Here is an 18,164-nt window from a genome sequence, read left to right as displayed (position 1 = left end):
TATCTATCTATCTATCTATCTATCTATCTAAAAGATCAGATGTCTGCTTATGTCTATAACGTCAGAGAATATAAAAAAAAAATCTAAAAAATGTAAAGGTGGATCTATTAAACGCTCCCGTATTTACTTGGTAAATGTGAAATGTGAATTTCCCCTTGCTTTTCATTATCTATCTATCTATCTATCTATCTATCTATCTATCTATCTATCTATCTATCTATCTATCTATCTATCTATCAGTACTACCATCACTTTTGCCTAAATTGCTCCATTACGCCCTATTGGAAGAACTGCTCATCGGAAAATAAAAAGGGTGACTTCATACACAGTAACGAGAAAGGTTCAGTTGCTTTCATATAAGTTGTCTGAACTGTTGTAACTCAAAGCGAGTTACGGAAAGTTCGGGTATGCTGATATTTGGGTACTGCAGAGAACCGCCTTACAATGCTATTTTAATGCTGGATGCATGCATCAGACTGAGTGAAAAAAGGAGGAGGAGAAGTGGAGATTTTTGTGGATGTGCAATGTTGAAAAAGGGAGCACAGTATAATTAAATCTAAAATGTGCGATCCAGACAAGAATTGTGGACTGAATATGTCCAGTCACTTCCAGGGAAAGTAAGTAACATCATCTTGACTAACTCAGCAAGAGAAATGACTCATTCTGCACCAATATCTTAATGATGGGTCATTCTTAATGCTGGTGACTTCATACAAGGAATCAAGTGTCTATTAGGCCTGTTCCTTTAGTTGACACTGCTCTATCTAAATATTAATGTCTTTAAATATAAACGAATGGTGCAATCCAAGCAGGTCTGACCACGTTATTTCCACCCTCAAGCCTGAATTGACAGTAGCTGCTCTCTGTAATCCAAGCAAGACATTTTTATGTGAGATGGGAGGAGCTGTTGTTCATTTTTATCATATTTATTTTGTTTTTGGAGCTTCTGTAAAGTTTTTATTTCCTCTTGGGGACAAATAAAGTATAATCTATATAATCTAATCTGTAGTCTTTTCTGTTACATTGAAAATCATAATTGATCATGCATGAAACTTTTCAATTCTAACACTCTGTCACTAATGTGGAAATACTTGGTCATACATTTTTATTAAGCCTCACCTGATTACAGCAACTCATTTCCAAGAGGTTTTGATGCAGGCCGTTGCCAGAGTCTCATTCAAAGCAAACGCCAGTTTCTTATCTGATGCAGAGTCACCTTCAAAATTCTGTCAACCGCTTATAAAAGTCCATACTTCAGCTCTTTAAAAACTATGCTTCATCTTATTAGTTGGCCAAAATCTAAAAAGAAGAACAACAACATTTATTTCTTTAGCACATTTTTATACAACTGGTGTAGCTCAAAGTGCTTTACAAGATGAAGAAAGAAAAGTTTATAAAAAACAAAAATAAGGTTAGACAATGCTAAGTAACAAAGAAAAAAGTAAGGTCTGATTACGGTGAGGACACAAAAAAAAAAAACTCCAGGTGGACTGGAGAAAAAAAAAACAAGGCCATGAGACTGCTCAGCCCACACTGGGTAAAATAAAACAGAAAAACAATTTCAAGATATTAGTTGAGTATAAACTTGCATTTCTAAATTCATAGTATGACAGTCTAAGCTGGGGGTCTTCACTGACAGTCCTGGAGGGCCGCAGTGGATACAGTATTAAATATCTGAATTCAGGTTTTAACTGTTTTCTACTTTCTTAATAGGCCACTAGCTGATAGTGAGATGCACATGACAAAGAAACCACCATCTCTCCAGCTAAATTGGATTTATTTAACACTGTGTGTATGCATCATTAAGTTTCTGTGTTATAAATGTAAAATAATTGAAAGAGAAAGCAGACAGGCCAAGAAGGGCAAATCTGTTCTGGTTCACAAAGATATGGATAATGTTCTCAGAAAAGAACAATCTACCATGTAGACTAATGAAAGTACTAAGAGGCCATAGCTTCTAATTAGACAAATGGTTGGAAAGAAGACCTGCAGCAACTGCTGCCTTCCAGGACCATGAGTGAGGATCCCTGGTTTAAGCATTCAATCCTTGCACTCACCTATCTTGTGGTACGCAAGTCTCACTGCACAACATTTATCTAACTCTCACACAGGTTTTTGGCTGTTTGCACTCTTTTTTCTTCAATAGCTGCTTGATTATTTTTCAATAACTATGGACTGATTCATTTGCTCAGTCTTAAGTCTGAGTCCCTATGAATCACAACATTCAAATGACATTTGAAGCACCAGCTCTTCTCCCTCAAGCTTTTTAGTCCTGCTATTCTTATTATTTCCCCTATATATTCTTTTGAAAGATAAGGTCATAATTTCAACTTTTAAGTTTTCAACAAAGTTTAAATATTCCTGAAAACAATTTCACCATGTTTAGCCTGTGAGTGTCTCTGCCTGTGTGTCAGGAATTAGCAGGAGTAGTAGTATAAACACCCGTTCACTTTCTGTACAATTTATTGTGTTGTAGTTTGAGTTTTAAATTGATAAATTTACAAGTTTTGTCAATCAATCTTCACTGAACAAACCATATTGAGACAGTGAAAAAATGTTTTCAGAAAGGTATGAAAAATAATTAAAAATGAAAAACAGAAATATCTCATTCATGTCAGCATTCAGACTCTTACTTCAGTATTTTGCAGAAGCCCCTTTGACTTCAACTTCAAGTCTTCTTGAGTCACCACAGGCTTTGCACAGCTGGATTTATCCTGTTTTTACTGGTAGATCCTCTCAACCCTTGTATTACTATATTTGCTCTATTCTACTGCCATGGGCTTGGGATAGAGTTCCTTTCACTGCTAGATTAATCTTGGGTAAAGAGAGACACTTCTAACAGGGAGCAGTGGGGAAGTGGTAGTACATCATTAGTACATACGTGGCATTATCCAAGGTTTTGTACTGACTCCAAGTAAGACAGTAAATGTTTTAATAATAAGGATCAGGAAATCCAAAATCAGAACCAAAAGTCAAGCCAATCTGTCATCATGTTTATACCAACCAAAACAAAAGGTACCAAAAGCTAGAGCAGAGTTCTAAAGCCACGAAGTAAAGCACCATTTAAAGAATCACACACTAACACAGGGATTACCAGCAAAACTCTGATGAGAATATGCCTGCCAGCTGTGACCTATAAACCCGTCATGTTAACAGTGGCAGATGGCGTGACCTCCTCGACCATTCCCATGGCAACCTGGAGCCACATTTTTACAGCGGCATGATGCTATAAAATTTTTTACAGTCTTAAAACACCTTGAAGGAAGAAATATGATATTTTCACAATCCTTGGGTTCAAAAAGATATATCCTTACATTATTTTGCTTGTGTCTGTCTGTGCTCGATATTAACAATGGTTGCCACAACTACTATATCCTTCCACAAAAATAGCAAGGAATGACAAGGAATGGCAGAGTTTTGGTCTTAAGCTTATCTTCAAGTCTTTAGTTGTTCAATGTGACCAGTTATCGACTGTGATATGACTGTTTATTCGGTGCTTGCTTTGTTGCTGACCGAAATTGCATTATGATACTACCATTTTACACCTCCTTTTCCCTTCACTTCAAAGTAAGCACCCCGATAAAATGAAAAGGAGCATACAGCCTAGCTGCGACCTACAGAAATCGTCTCGCTGGTTTACATACTCACACCAATGCTTAGAAACAGAAACATCTACGTCATGCCAGACCAACCTGCATACTGTAGGCAAGATGCCTTAGAACAAAAAGACAACATATGACAAACCACAGAGCAACATTATCCGAAGATTGGCGGCAGCAAGTCTTGCACCTGGACAGTGAACGAAAAACGAATTACACACACAACCTTTCTGAAGAGCAGCGGCAAACTGCCAGACAAGAAACATTACAAAGGAAAAACTACAGGGATTCCATAACACTGACATCTCAAAAAAGTTATTCCTTTTATATTATAGCATAGGCAATTCTCAGTTCATTTAGCAACGACAAACGTTAAGTAATATCGTAGTTTATGTGCCAGGCCCTGTTCTTACCCACGGCCAGTTGTACACTACATTTTCCAGAGTTACAATAAAGCCCAGGTTAAACGTACACTTGTGGGTTGCACACAGAGAAATATTTTCGCTGACAATAATGTTTATGCAACAAATTGCGTTTTCTGACAATTATTATAGACATCGGTAAACTACATTACCTGATGGCCACACTTCACACATACTGACTTACATGTGCCTTGCATTTCCCTTCTTATCCAATATGTTCTATTAACCTGTTCATGTTACACTTTGTATTGTAAATATTCATGCTATTGTAAGTGACTATAACAACACACCATACTAATCATTAGACTATTCCAATATTGAGTCCTCTCACAAGTCACTACTTATTAAAATAATCTCCTTTCTTAATGTAACTGTGATATTCTTCTCTCCCTCATCATCATTTCATTAATGCTTTTATTCTTGCAAAAGTTTCGCAAGCATGATTTGCTGGTACTTTACTTAATACGGTTTAGGGGAACCCATAGAAAATTAACAAAAACTGTTGATCATAACAGATGCAATCAACTCCTAGGTTATTCTCAGTGACCAAAGTGTATCAACTTTAGACATCTAGGCCGTATACGGGGACATGCTGAAGCTGGCGAGTCCCTATGTGGAGCACCATGGACCCTTCACTCATAATTGGTGTTTAGGTCAACCTGATTCCTCCTGAGACAATAAGGGATGGCTGCTCTGGGAAAACAAGGGGTTATTGGGGAGGGGAAACTGGGAGTATCACTTTTTTTTCTATACAGGATTTACAATGCTGTATACAAACAAATTTACACTGCTCATATGCACAAAAGAATAAAACCAAACACATACAGCCTTCAACGCCACACTTATAATAAGGTACTTTACAACCTGTGTACTTTAAACAACGCATTATGCACTTGCTGGGTGTGTATTGCTATCTCACAATGCTATTTACGACCCCTTTCATGATGCTTGCACATACAAGAACTCAGTTAAATTAGAAAGCCCTATATGGCAACTTAGATGGCGGTTTACTTATTATGGTGAATGTGACCAACTCTACGTTTGTATAAATTGTGTCTGCTTCAAGGTCTGGACTACCTTGCACACATATTCTTTTAGGCATCTTTATGTTTTTGTGGTATTGATCTGCAGAGCAATATCTCTGCGTCCTTCATGAACATCTACCTGGCATATCAAGTTTGTTGTGTTCAGAACCAAAGTCATCATTGTTTTTCATCATTAAATTTAAATTATCCCTTAGGTTCTTTGTTAAACGAGCACTAGCGTGTAGTCATATTGACGGATTAAGCATGTCTCAAAGCTAAGTGTCTCGACATTTAATTTGTGCACTTCTCAGTTTGTCAGCTTTGCTTCATAAATACAGAATATCTCATTGATCTGATATTGCCTGTTTGAATAGGATTGATATGATTGGTGATTTTTAATGCATTGAAAAATGTATCAATAACAACAACATTTATTTATATAGCACATTTTCATACAAAAAGTAGCTCAAAGTGCGTTACATAATGAAGAATAGAAAAATAAAAGGCACAGTAAGAAAAGAAAATAAGTCAACATTAATTAACATAGAATAAGAGTAAGGTCCAATGGCCAGGGTGGACAGAAAAAACAAAAAAAAAACTCCAGACGGCTGGAGAAAAAAATAAAATCTGTAGGGATTCCAGTCCCCTCTGGGCATTCTACCTAACATAAACGAAACAGTCCTCTTTGGATTTAGGGTTCTCACGGAAGGACCATGTGCCAAGTATTCATTCTATAACAACTTGCATACTGCTCTGTTGATGAAGTTATAGGGCAGTGGTGGCTCTGAGGCTAAGGATCTGTGCTGGTATCTGGAAGGTTGCCGATTCAAGTCCTATTACTGTCAGGAGGGACCTTACTCCATAGCAATCCTGAGCAAGACCCTTAACCTAGAAATTACTCCTAGGGCACTATACAATGGCTGACCCCTAAGGTTATGTGAAAAGACAATTGCCCACCATGGGTTAATACAGACCATCAAATTAAAATCAAGTGACAAATTAGTTCTCTTTAAAACAATGGGTTAATGGCAATTGTTAAGAAATAAATCGGGACACTGAAATTTGGCAAGAAATACATGACTGCAATCATAAATATGGGAGGTCCGGTAACCATGGATCTCTGTGTGCGTGTGTGTCTTTCTGTCTGTGTTAAGGTTAGGGTGTGAGAATAGGCCAACTCAAAACCAACTTTGTAAGTTTCACTAACCCCATGATAAAGAAGTGGTCCGTGCTATGAAAGGCACTATATGAAATAAGGAGGTGTCTGATTCCCTTGTTTTATTAGTATTATTTAATGTTATTTAAGTACATTTATTTCATGCTTCCTGGTGCATCAACTATTCAACCAGTATTCTAAAACAAATAATACAAGCACACATATTTGCATTGTGCTTTGTATGCTCTGAAGCATATTACAAGGAGAGGTGACATTCATGTTCTGTTACTTGCTTTGACATTGAAAAACTATATGAGAATTATTAGGTAAAAAATTGTAATTGCACACTAAACACACATGAAAAACAACAAAATCCAATAAGCACAATTTATAATATTAATGCTTGATATTTCCACTGCCTAATAGGTTTAGAATACGTAAGATTTGCTAACATTTGGCTTAAAGCGCGTCTCACCGGAGCTCAGGCCCACTAGGCAGCTGCAGCATTTGTCAGTCCCCTGGGCAGCAACTGTGAGATTTCCATCATTGTGAAATTCTGGCTGCCAATGTAGGTAAAAAAAAAAAAAAGCAAGATGCCACTTAAGAAAGGAGTCAATCACCTGGCTGCTCTTCAACATAATTTGTAAAGGGCTCTACAGGAATTTATCTATGTGGGTTTAAATCTTTCTCACCTGGTAGCCCTAGGGAATGTCACCGAGGTCAGGGAATGGATGAGCATAAGACAAATGGCTGAGTTACAGTCGACGCGTAAAGGTTAGAGTGGTCCTCAAACACTAAGCCATCACTTTAAAAAAAAAAAAGAACTCAATCACAAGAAGGGTCTGTAGTGTGAAAAGGGTTAGGAATACATTGTCATGGTGGTGCAGGAAAAGGTTCTTGAGCTGAAAAACTGTCATCTGCTTTAATGGTTGACTGATTCTAGTGGATTGAGAAGTGAATATCAGCCAGATTTTACATCCCTGCCAGAATGTGCAGTCATTGGTCATTTTATTAGTTTCAGCTATCTCTTGTGACTGCTCTAAAGGGCAAGGAGATCACAGGAAGTAATTTTTGCTTAAAAGAAATGGTATTTCACCATGAAACAAAGGGGAATGAAAATGCAGAATAACAGACTGGAATCAAAAAATACAAGAATTAAACAAACCAAATGGCAAAACCAAAACGTTAAACAAGAGTCATGAAAATAATCTGAAGCAATGGTCCTGACACTGTAATACTTTACCCAAATGAATACTTAACTTTGATTGTTTGGTCTTTAATCCACAGACATGTGGAATGAATTACAAGATACTGTGGTAGGCAGTAGGACTTTAGAGATCTTTAAAACTCGACAAAGATGGACGAGCTTGTTGAGTTAAATTCTCAGTTTTCATCACAACTGTTCAAATGTCCTAAAATATACCCAAATTAGATACTCATTTGGTGTAAGAGAAACAGATAACAACGATAAAGAGATGGGGTACCAGCCTAGCCTTCCTGTATAATTGGTTTTGGAATAATAAACAAAATACATGCGATTATTGCAGAGTCACCTTTACTAATACAAATTCTAAACAGAACCATCCCAAGAAGGCAGAGCTTCTGCTTTTGTGTTCTTCTGACAGGAAGAGGTGGGTCCACGTGGGTGGAACCCAGAAGTGACATCATGGGTGTTATAGCCCCGTCAATTATTCGGTCTGCAGAGGAAGGAAAAGAGAAAGGCACTAAGACACAGTGCCATCCTCTAAAATTGCATTCACTAGAGCCCTTCAACTATGTCTTATGTACACTTGTGTGACACTGTACATATAATGAAATCACAATTCACAGTTGAGCTTAATAATCATATTTACAGCACGCTACACATGTCATGAAAGGATAAAATCCTTTACTTGAAACATCTTATCTAAACCACTGGTTATGAGATGCGCAAAATGAGGGCACAAACTTACAGTTCTGAGCAGGTACAAGGCTGATCCTTCAAAGCAAACAAGCTGTAACTAGACTTTAGATTAGATTTGATTCAACTTTATTGTTATTGTACAGGTGCAATGAAATGTAGTATAACATCTAACCAGAAAGTGCAAATAGTAGAGTAAGGTACAACAGACAGTGGGTGCAAACAGTACATTTAAGTGCAATTGACAGTAAGGTGAGATAAGGCAGCATACTAATGAGAATATACATCTAAATGACATTTGAATTTACAGGAAGTAGCATATACAAGGAAGTGCATATACTGTGCATATGAATAATGATCAGTAAGACCAGATACAAGTTATGAATAAATATAGATATATGAAATATTTTTATGTACAGAATAGGTATATGTAAACCAGAGAAATGATACATAAAGTACACTATACTCAAGTTATTGATAGTTAGAAAGGTCAGCTATGGAGTGGTCAGAGTTCACAGTTCAGAATGGTGATGGTGACTGGAAACTGTTCCTGAACTAGTTGATGCAGGACCGAAGGCTGCTATAGCACCTCCCTAATGGAAGGAAGGTCAGCATTCCATGGTTGGGGTGTGAGGGATCCACCCTTGAATTTGAACTTAAAAGAAGTGGTGAGGCGGCCTTCTGCTGCTATGCACCTAAAATCTGGAATAGCCTGCCAATAGGAATTCGCCAGGCTGATACAGTAGAGCAATTTAAAACACTGCTGAAAACATATTACTTTAACGTGGCCTTTCTATAACTTCAATTTAACTTAATTTAACTTATTCCTGATACTCTATATGTTCAATTCATCATAATAATTATTTATGGTGGCTCTAAAATCCGTACTGACCCCTACTCTCTTTTCTGTTTCTTTTTCCAGTTTCTTTGTGGTGGTGGCCTGCGCCACCTCCACCTACTCAAAGCTTCATGATGCTCCAACAATGATGGATGGATTAAAAGGCAGAACTCTACGTGACCATCTTCATCAAGCCCTTTCGTGAGAACCCTAAATCCAAAGAGGACTGTTTCATTTATGTTAGGTAGAATGCGCAGAGGGGACTGGGTGGTCTCATGGTCTGGAATCCCTAAAGATTTTATGTTTTCTCCAGCCGTCTGGAGTTTTTTTGTTTTTTCTGTCCCCCCGGCCATTGTACCTTACTCTTATTCGATGTTATTTAATGTTGATTTATTTTGTTTTCTTATTGTGTCTTTTATTTTTCTATTCTTTATTATGTAAAGGCACTTTGAGCTACTGTTTGTATGAAAATGTGCTATATAAATAAATGTTGTTGTTGTTGATGATGTTGTACAGGTGCCGGTCATAAAATTAGAATATCATGACAAAGTTGATTTATTTTAGTAATTCCATTCAAAAAGTGAAACTTGTATATTAGATTCATTCAATACACACAGACTGATGTATTTCAAATGTTTATTTTTTTTATTTTTGATGATTATAACTGACAACTAATGCAAGTCCTAAATTCAGTATCTCGGAAAATTAGAATATCAATTAAGACCAATGCAAAAAAAGGATTTTTAGAAATGTTGGCCAACTGAAAGGTATGAGCATGAAAAGTATGAGCATGTACAGCACTCAATATTTAGTTGGGGCTCCTTTGGCCTGGATTACTGCAGCAATGCGGCGTGGCATGGAGTCGATCAGTCTGTGGCACTGCTCAGGTGTTATGAGATCCCATGTTGCTCTGATAGTGGCCTTCAGCTCTTCTGAATGGTTGGGTCTGGCGTATTACATCTTCCTCTTCATGATACTCCATAGATTTTCTATGGGGTTAAGGTCAGGCGAGTTTGCTGGCCAATCAAGAACAGAGACACCATGGTCTTTAAACCAGGTACTGGTAGTTCTGGCACTTTGTGCAGGTGCCAGGTCCTGTTGGGAAATGAAATCTGCATCTCCACAAAGTTCGTCAGCAGCAGGAAGCATGAAGTGCTCTAAAACTTCCTGGTAGACGGCTGCGTTGACCTTGGACCTCAGAAAACACAATGGACCAACACCAGCAGATGACATGGCACCCCAAACCATCACTGACTGTGGAAACTTTACACTGGACCTCAAGCAACGTGGATTCTGTGCCTCTCCTCTCTTCCTCCAGACTCTGGGACCTTGATTTCCAAAGGAAATGCAAAATTTACTTTCATCAGAGAACATAACTTTGGACCACTCAGCAGCAATTTTGTCTTTAGCCCAGGCGAGACGCTTCTGACGCTGTCCTTTGTTCAAGAGTGGCTTGACGCAAGGAATGTGGCAGCTGAAACCAATGTCTTGCATACGTCTGTGCGTGGTGGTTCTTGAAGCATGGACTCCAGATGCAGTCCACTCTTTGTGAATCTCCCACACAGTTTTGAATGGGTTTTGTTTCACAATCCTCTCCAGGGTACAAGCGGTTATCCCTATTGCTTGAACACTTTTTTCTACCACATCTTGTCCTTCCCTTCGCCTCTCTATTAATGTGCTTGGACACAGAGCTCTGTGAACAGCCAGCCTCTTTAGCAATGACCTTTTGTTTCTTGCCCTCCTTGGTGTCAATGGTCGTCTTTAGGACAACTGTCAAGTCAGCAGTCTTCCCCATGATTGTGTAGCCTACAGAACTAGACTGAGAGACCATTTAAAGGCTTTTGCAGGTGTTTTGAGTTAATTAGCTGATTAGAGTGTGGCATCAGGTGTCTTCAGTATAGAACCTTTTCACAATATTTTAATTTTCCGAGATACTGAATTTGGGACTTTCATTAGTTGTCAGTTATAATTATCAAAATTAAAAGAAATAAACATAATCAGTCTGTGTGTAATGAATGAATCTAATATACAACTTTCACTTTTTGAATAGAATTACTGAAATAAGTCAACTTTGTCATGATATTCTAATTTTATGACCGGCACCCGTATGCTTGTCGCAGACACAGTGCATGCTGCAGGTCAGTAATAGTCGGCAGCGGGATGCCAATGATGTGCTGGGCAGTTTTCACCGCCCACTGCGGGGCCTAAATGTCAGCTAAAGAGCAGTTGCCATACCACTTCATAATGCAGTTTGTCAATATGGTCTCAACAGTGCAGCAGTAGAAGTTCAACAGAAACTGAGGAGACAGGAAGGCTTTCTTTAGTCTCGGCAGAAAGTTGCTCCTGTGCCTTTTTAACCAGACTGGACGTGTTTATTGTTCAAAGAGATGTGAACACATAGGAATTTTAATCTGGAAATACACTCTACCTCAGCCCCATTTATATGGATGGGAATGTGTCTGCTGTCTTTAGTTTTCCGGAAATCCACAATGAGTTCCATGGTCTTCTTGGTGTTGAGGGTGAGGTTATTTTCAGCACATCATGTTGCCAGGTGCTGAACCTCCTCTCTGTAGGTTGACTTTTCATTGTCATTGATCTGTCCTAATACATGATGTCATCTGGGAAGGGGAACAGTCATTGGTGAAGAGGGAGTAGAGGAGCAGGCTGAGCACACAACCATGAGGAATGCTGGTATTCAGGACCAGGGTAGAGGATGTCTGATCGTTTAGCCTGACAGTGTGGGGTCTGTGGGTCAGAAAGTCCAAAGTCCAATTACAAAGAGAAATGCTGATGCCAAGCTTGCTGAGTTCATTTACCAGATTGGAGGGGATGATGGTGTTAAACGCGGAGATGAAATCAACAAATAACATTCTGATGTAGGAGTTGTTGTTGAGTACCCATAAGTGACAACAGTGGCCCTAAGGTTGTTTACTGTTTGATCTTATCAGGGTATGAAACTCATCACATGATTTCTGGATATGCACATATAGGACTGTTGTGGTATTGCAAGCACTTTTAAAGAATCAGATCAGGCAGATATAAGCTAAAAATAGATACATATCCATGTATTTTAGAATCCAGGATACATAATGAACTCAACTATGTTTTTTTTTTCAGTTCAGGACTTGTGCTATGTCTCTATGTGTACTGATTCTGTATTTAGTAATTTCTAAAACTAATACCTGGATTTTTCCTGAGAACTTGTTGCAGTGCGTTGTGCCTACCCTTAATGACAAGTGTTAGACAATACCAAACTGAAAAGAATGGACTGTAAACTGTCATTTAGCTCAGGAATACCTTGTGTGAATGCTCAATATAAAAATTGGCAACAGTTATTCCCACGCTGAAAAAAAAATACAAAAGAAGGTGAGAGACACAATACTTCGGCTGTATGGCTATACAGAAAGAAGATTAACTGCACAGTATTTCAGCTAGATCAACATTCAGTTCCATTTTTTCAGCATGGAAATAACATTTACCTTTTGCACATGTACAGTACACTGAATTAACCTTTCACTACATGCATCTTATTTAAAATAAAGATTGATTGGTAAAACCTAAACTTTAGTGCCGTACTTTCATTTTTATTTACTGTTCAATGAACGACACTCTTCCCCTTTTCTTGTGCTTATATTACTATATTTTTGAGCTGAGTAAGAACATTTTAGTTCTTGGGCACAGTTATACAGTTACTGGCCACTTTGATAGGTCCACCTGTTCAACTGCTTGTTAATGCAAATATTTAACCAACCAATCACATGGCAGCAACTCAATGTATTTCAGCCTCTAGAAATTGTCAAGATGACCAGCTGAAATTCAAACTGAGCAACAGAATGGAGAAGAAAGGAGACTGAAGTGACTTTGAACGTGGCCTGGTCGTTGGTGCCAAACGGGCCAGTAGAAGTATTTGAGATTCTGCTGATCTACTAGGATTTTCACATGCAACCATCACTAGGGTTTACAGAGAATGGTCCGAAAAGGGGAAAGTATTCAGTGGGTGGCAGTTCTCTGGGTGAAAATGCCTTGTTAATGCCAGAGGTTCAGAGGAGAATAGGCAGAAAGGATTGAGCTGATAGAAAGGCAACAGGAACTCAAATAAACACTCGTTACAGTGGAGGTAGGCAGAAGAGAATCTCTGAACACACAGCACGTCAAACCTTGAAGCCAAGTGGGCTACAGCAGTAAGAGACCACACCGGGGGACAATCCTGTTCACTAAGAACAGGCAACTGAGGCTACAATTCACATGTGCTCACCAAAACTGGACAATAGAAGATTGGAAAAATGTCGCCTGGTCTGATGAGTCTCAATTTCTGCTGTGACATCCGGATGGTAGGGTCAGAAATTGGTGTCAACAACATGAAAAACATGAACCCATCCTGCCTTGTATCAACGGTTCAGACTGGTAGTGGTTGTGTGATGGTGTGTGTAGTGGGGTTATTTTCCTGGCAACCTTTGGGCCCCTCAGTACCAACTGAGCATTGTTCATATACCACAGCCTACCTGAGTATTGTTGCTGACCATCCCTTTATGACCACAGTGTACCCATCTTCTGATGACTACTTCCACCAGGATAACATGCCATGTGACAAAGCTCAGATCATCTCAAACTGGTTTTCTGAACATGAAAATGAGTTCACTGGACTCAAATGGCTTCCACAGTCAGTCATCAGATCACAATCTAATAGAGCACCTTTTGGGATGTGGTGGAACAGGAGACTCGCATCATGGATGTGCAGCCGAGAAATCTGCAGCAACTGTGTGATGTTATGTTGTCAATATGAACCAAAATCCCACAGGAATGTTTCCAGCACTATGCTATGAAGAATTACAGCAGTTCTGAAGGCAAAGGGGGTCCAATGCAGTATTAGGTATACCTAATAAAGTGGCTGGTTAGTGAATTTTAAAAGGCAGCAGCATTGCTTTGCCAGCTTAACTATATTCTTTAGAAAATGAGCTGCTATTAAAAACTATGCAAGGAGGAAATGTACTTTCACTAAGCATAAAGAAAATCTCATAGATTATTATTAGTTTTTGTGCTCCATTCTCTGGGTTGAAGAACATAATGAAAATGATAGGGCCGTTTGGAGTTAAGGACTTCATATGGTAACTGCCAGACAAATATTTCTTTCATTGTGTTAATAATAATGTTTGAGGTAAATTTGCTCATATTGATCTGTCATGCATGCTTTATCATAGTTGCAGTCTGGTTTTTAGCACACTTCTTTTAAAGTTTGTGTTGTGAGAAAATGTAAATGCTTAACTAGCTTAAATGCAGATCAGCCATTGTTTAATGAGTCAACTTGCTGCAAATAGAAATGACCAAAGTAAGTGAAAGCGGTGCGTGTGAATGGAGAAGACACGTGACAGATACAATACAATTTATTTTTGTATAGCCCAAAATCACACAAGAAGTGCCGCAATGGGCTTTGCCTCTTGATAGACCCCCAGCCTTCACTCTTTAAGAAGACAAGGAAAAACTCCCAAAAAAACCCCAGTAGGAAAAAAATGGAAGAAACCTTGGGAAAGAAAGTTCAAAGAGAGACCCCTATTCAGGTAGGTTGGGCGTGCAGTGGGTGTCAAAAAGAAGGGGTTCAATACAATACAATACACAGAACAGACCAAATCCTCAATACAGTATAAAAATAAAACTTTTACAAGTACGTAGCAGAATTTAACAATAGATGACATCACATAATATGATTTGGATTTGTTTACAGTGATGAGCAAAACAAAGGAAGCTTCGATTGGCACGCAGTTTAGCAAAACTTTCCTTGCCTGGGTTCTACGCTACAGATGTGCAATGCATATAATCTGGGCCTTGGCCTTGTAGAAAAAAAAATGTTATTTTCACAATCCTTGGGTTCCAAATTCCTAAAAAGATGTATAGTTATCTATCTATCTATCTAGTTTACTTAATACAGTTTAGGGGAACCCAAAAAAAAAAATAGAAACTGCTGATCATAATAGGAGTATTAATTGCCACTTTGTCTTAAGTTATTCTCAGGACCACACAAGTACATCAATTCTGTTTAAGCCTCTTGTTCACATCACAGTGGAGGAGTGTTTTGTGTTATCAAAAAAACGTAACATGCAGCATATTTTGCACACAAAGACGCACTAAAACGCACCATCTTGCACATTACTTTGTTTTCTCCACAGAAAAAGTTTGATAGACATGAAGCCGGCCTTCACTCTTCCATTACCTAGCAGCCATTCTTTCCTATTATTTTGATGCCTGCAGAAGATGTTGAGGATATGCATTCTTCAAACGCTGTTGAGCATCAAGTTTCTTTCCCGTCTCCAATCCAGCTTTGGGATTGCAACCTCCAAGATTGTCATTATAATTGGCAAAGTAGGGATTGTACTACCACAATGCATCTGGGCACTTGATAGGAAGAAATCACATTGACCATATTTTCACCAGATTTACTGAAATACTAAATGATATGCAGATGCATATAAAAGGAATGCCTGTAAATGCTTTCAGTCGGGACTAAGCACCTTTCTTCTTCAGTCAATGCCACAAGTTTCACTGGAAGACAAACTTATTTGGCTTTGCTAATTTTATTTGTGAAGGTAACACAGAGTTTCATAGCAAATTCAATTTTGTGCAAATATTTTTGCTCATTACTAGCGATACACAACAATACAGAGAAATCAGAGTTAACTTGAAGACAATGGAGTAGCTTTTGGAGGTATCTGGGGGCAGTTCGCCCCAAGCTGAATGCTTTAAAAAAATTTAATACTACAGTTATTAGACTTTTTTGACAAATCTGTGTGATGGGGCTTTGAATGAATGCCTTTATTGTCACTGCATTTAAAACATAACACAAAATTTATTGTCCGCTCTTAAAAGAAAAACTATACATCCATCATACATTCCACTTTCACCCACTTTAAAAAATAAATAATTAATAAGGTACTTATGCAGTTATTACACAATAGTTCATTAATGATATTGCACATAAAATAGAATTATTGTAATGACGTGAAGGGTAAAGGGTGTAAATTTAGTTCTTTTATTGCTGATGGATAAAAACTAAACTTTTGCAAGCAAATGTGTATTGTCTATGTCAAAAAGACTCAATTTTTAAAGTTTAAAAACTGTTACAAATACAGATGTTGCAAAGTTAGATCTCTCTATTATAATAAAAAAAATCCTGGGACAATACGAGACTTTTTAGCCTGGAATGAGACGTGACTTTCTCAGAGAGACACTTTCACGTCCTGTGAGATGAGGCTTTGTGTCAAGGGGTTTAACCAGCCCGGGGCTGGAAATAAAAGACAAACAGTAGAACGTCGTAAAGAATTCAAAAACATTGGCACGATATGCATGCAGAACACGTTAGAGATAATGAAAGTACTAAAATTCGAAAGTCTCAAAAAAAATGACAGTAAAGATCGCATTAGCACAAACAAATGTAAACTATTACTCAGTGAAATAACGGAAAAGTGAAAAGAGATCGAATATATTGTTTGGATTTAAACTTTAAGTCAGAGACTTGTAGATCGCCGAATTTATGTTGCCATCACGGAAAAGTAGTGTTTCTTCCCAATGAAGAGGCGTATCTGTGAGAATTAGAAGATTTGTTATTTGGTGAAAGTGAAATCCACATACGTGAGCAGCAGAGATGCGAAGTGGCTGGCGCATAGCACAGGCCGGGGAGGTTGGCGAGCGAAGTGAGCAGGGGCAAAGCCCCCTAGTTATACAAATGCGAATCTTGGCCAGTTCGCCGATCTGCTCTGACCAAAAGGGACGAAACTTTCAGCCTCTCTATTAATATTTTATTATTTTCTCAATCTCAAGATGAAGTGAACGAAAAGGAGTGGTGCTGCTTTTACAAAAAAAGAAAAAGGTAAGTGAAGAAGTATTAAAAAAGAACGACGGGGTATTATTGAAATATCTCAATCATAATTAATAATTAAACATGTAGTCAAAATTTTCATTGTTTTCATTTTTTGTATGATAGGTATTATGTTTTATTAAAACTCTAGTTACGCCACTGCTTGAATATCTACCATTGATACTATTACAGGTTAAAGCAAAGCAAATGTCACCTAACGCTCAATGAATGCTGTGCATAACATATTCTTCAGCAACCATTGAGCCCCCTGAGGTTCTGCTGTCTCTGGATATGCTGGGGAGACAGCATTTTATGGAGTTTTGTGAGGTTATCTCTTTACCATGTAAATTTGAGTTTGGATCCAACTTATGTACATGTTTGGGGAAAAAAAGTATCTTTCATTCTAAAAATAAATTCTTAAAAGCATTTTCTGGATAATACGTGTAACCTGGAACTGTAACTTTTTACACTTTTTAGCTGAATTTTACTTGAACTTCTGACCTCAGTTGCATCAACTAATCAAATAAAACTAGCTGTAAATACAGACTTGCAAAGAAAACCTTTTCCATTTAAGAAAGAAAAGTAGGATTTAGAGAAAGGTCAAAATTTTAAATATCAAAACAGTCATTTTTGCTAGACATTTCCCATGCTTGGTGGGCAACATCGGTCCTGGTGGGCTGCAGTTTTCGTTTGAGTCCAATTGCTTAATTAGAAACCAATCCTCTCCAATCTCAGACCTTATTTAAGTTTTCGGCTTGTTCGTCTGAAATGTCATGTTGTCTTATTGTGGAGTTTTTCCTTTCCAAGGATATCACCCAAATGATTTAAAGCCTAAAACGGATCATTTTCAGTCTGTCACATTTTTCTCTCATGTGTTTTATTAAACCAAACAATTAATGATGAACACACAGAGGTGTAAATGGAAACAAGTTAGACGGAGAACTGCTGGCTCCTTTGTCATTTGCATCTTACTGCTAATAAGGAGCCATTAAAAAAAGTGAATGCAGCTGTTAAAAACTGAAATAAGCAATTAAAGGTGGGGAACTTCAACAAGTGAGACCGCTAAAATGAAGAAACAAAATGTCACTTCAGCAATATGTGCTTCATCAGCAATAACTGACCTCTCATTAAAAAAACTGGGTTGGAACAAAAACCCGCAGCCACTTAAGCCCTCCAGGACCGACACTGCCCACCCCTGCTTAACAGCGAGATGTGTGACCTTTACATGTGCTAATGTGGTCTGTCTAGTGACAAAGGACAGAGAGGGGCTACAGGTATTCCCGTGGGACCTGATAAGCTTTGACTCTTCTGTTATGTTGAAAACAAATTACACATTTAAGATTGGGGACAAATTTTATGGTTTACATAAAGTCAAAAA

Source organism: Polypterus senegalus, chromosome 1, assembly GCF_016835505.1.
Source record: "Polypterus senegalus isolate Bchr_013 chromosome 1, ASM1683550v1, whole genome shotgun sequence".
Taxonomy (NCBI): Eukaryota; Metazoa; Chordata; class Cladistia; order Polypteriformes; family Polypteridae; genus Polypterus; species Polypterus senegalus.
This window is presented reverse-complemented; position numbering follows the sequence as displayed.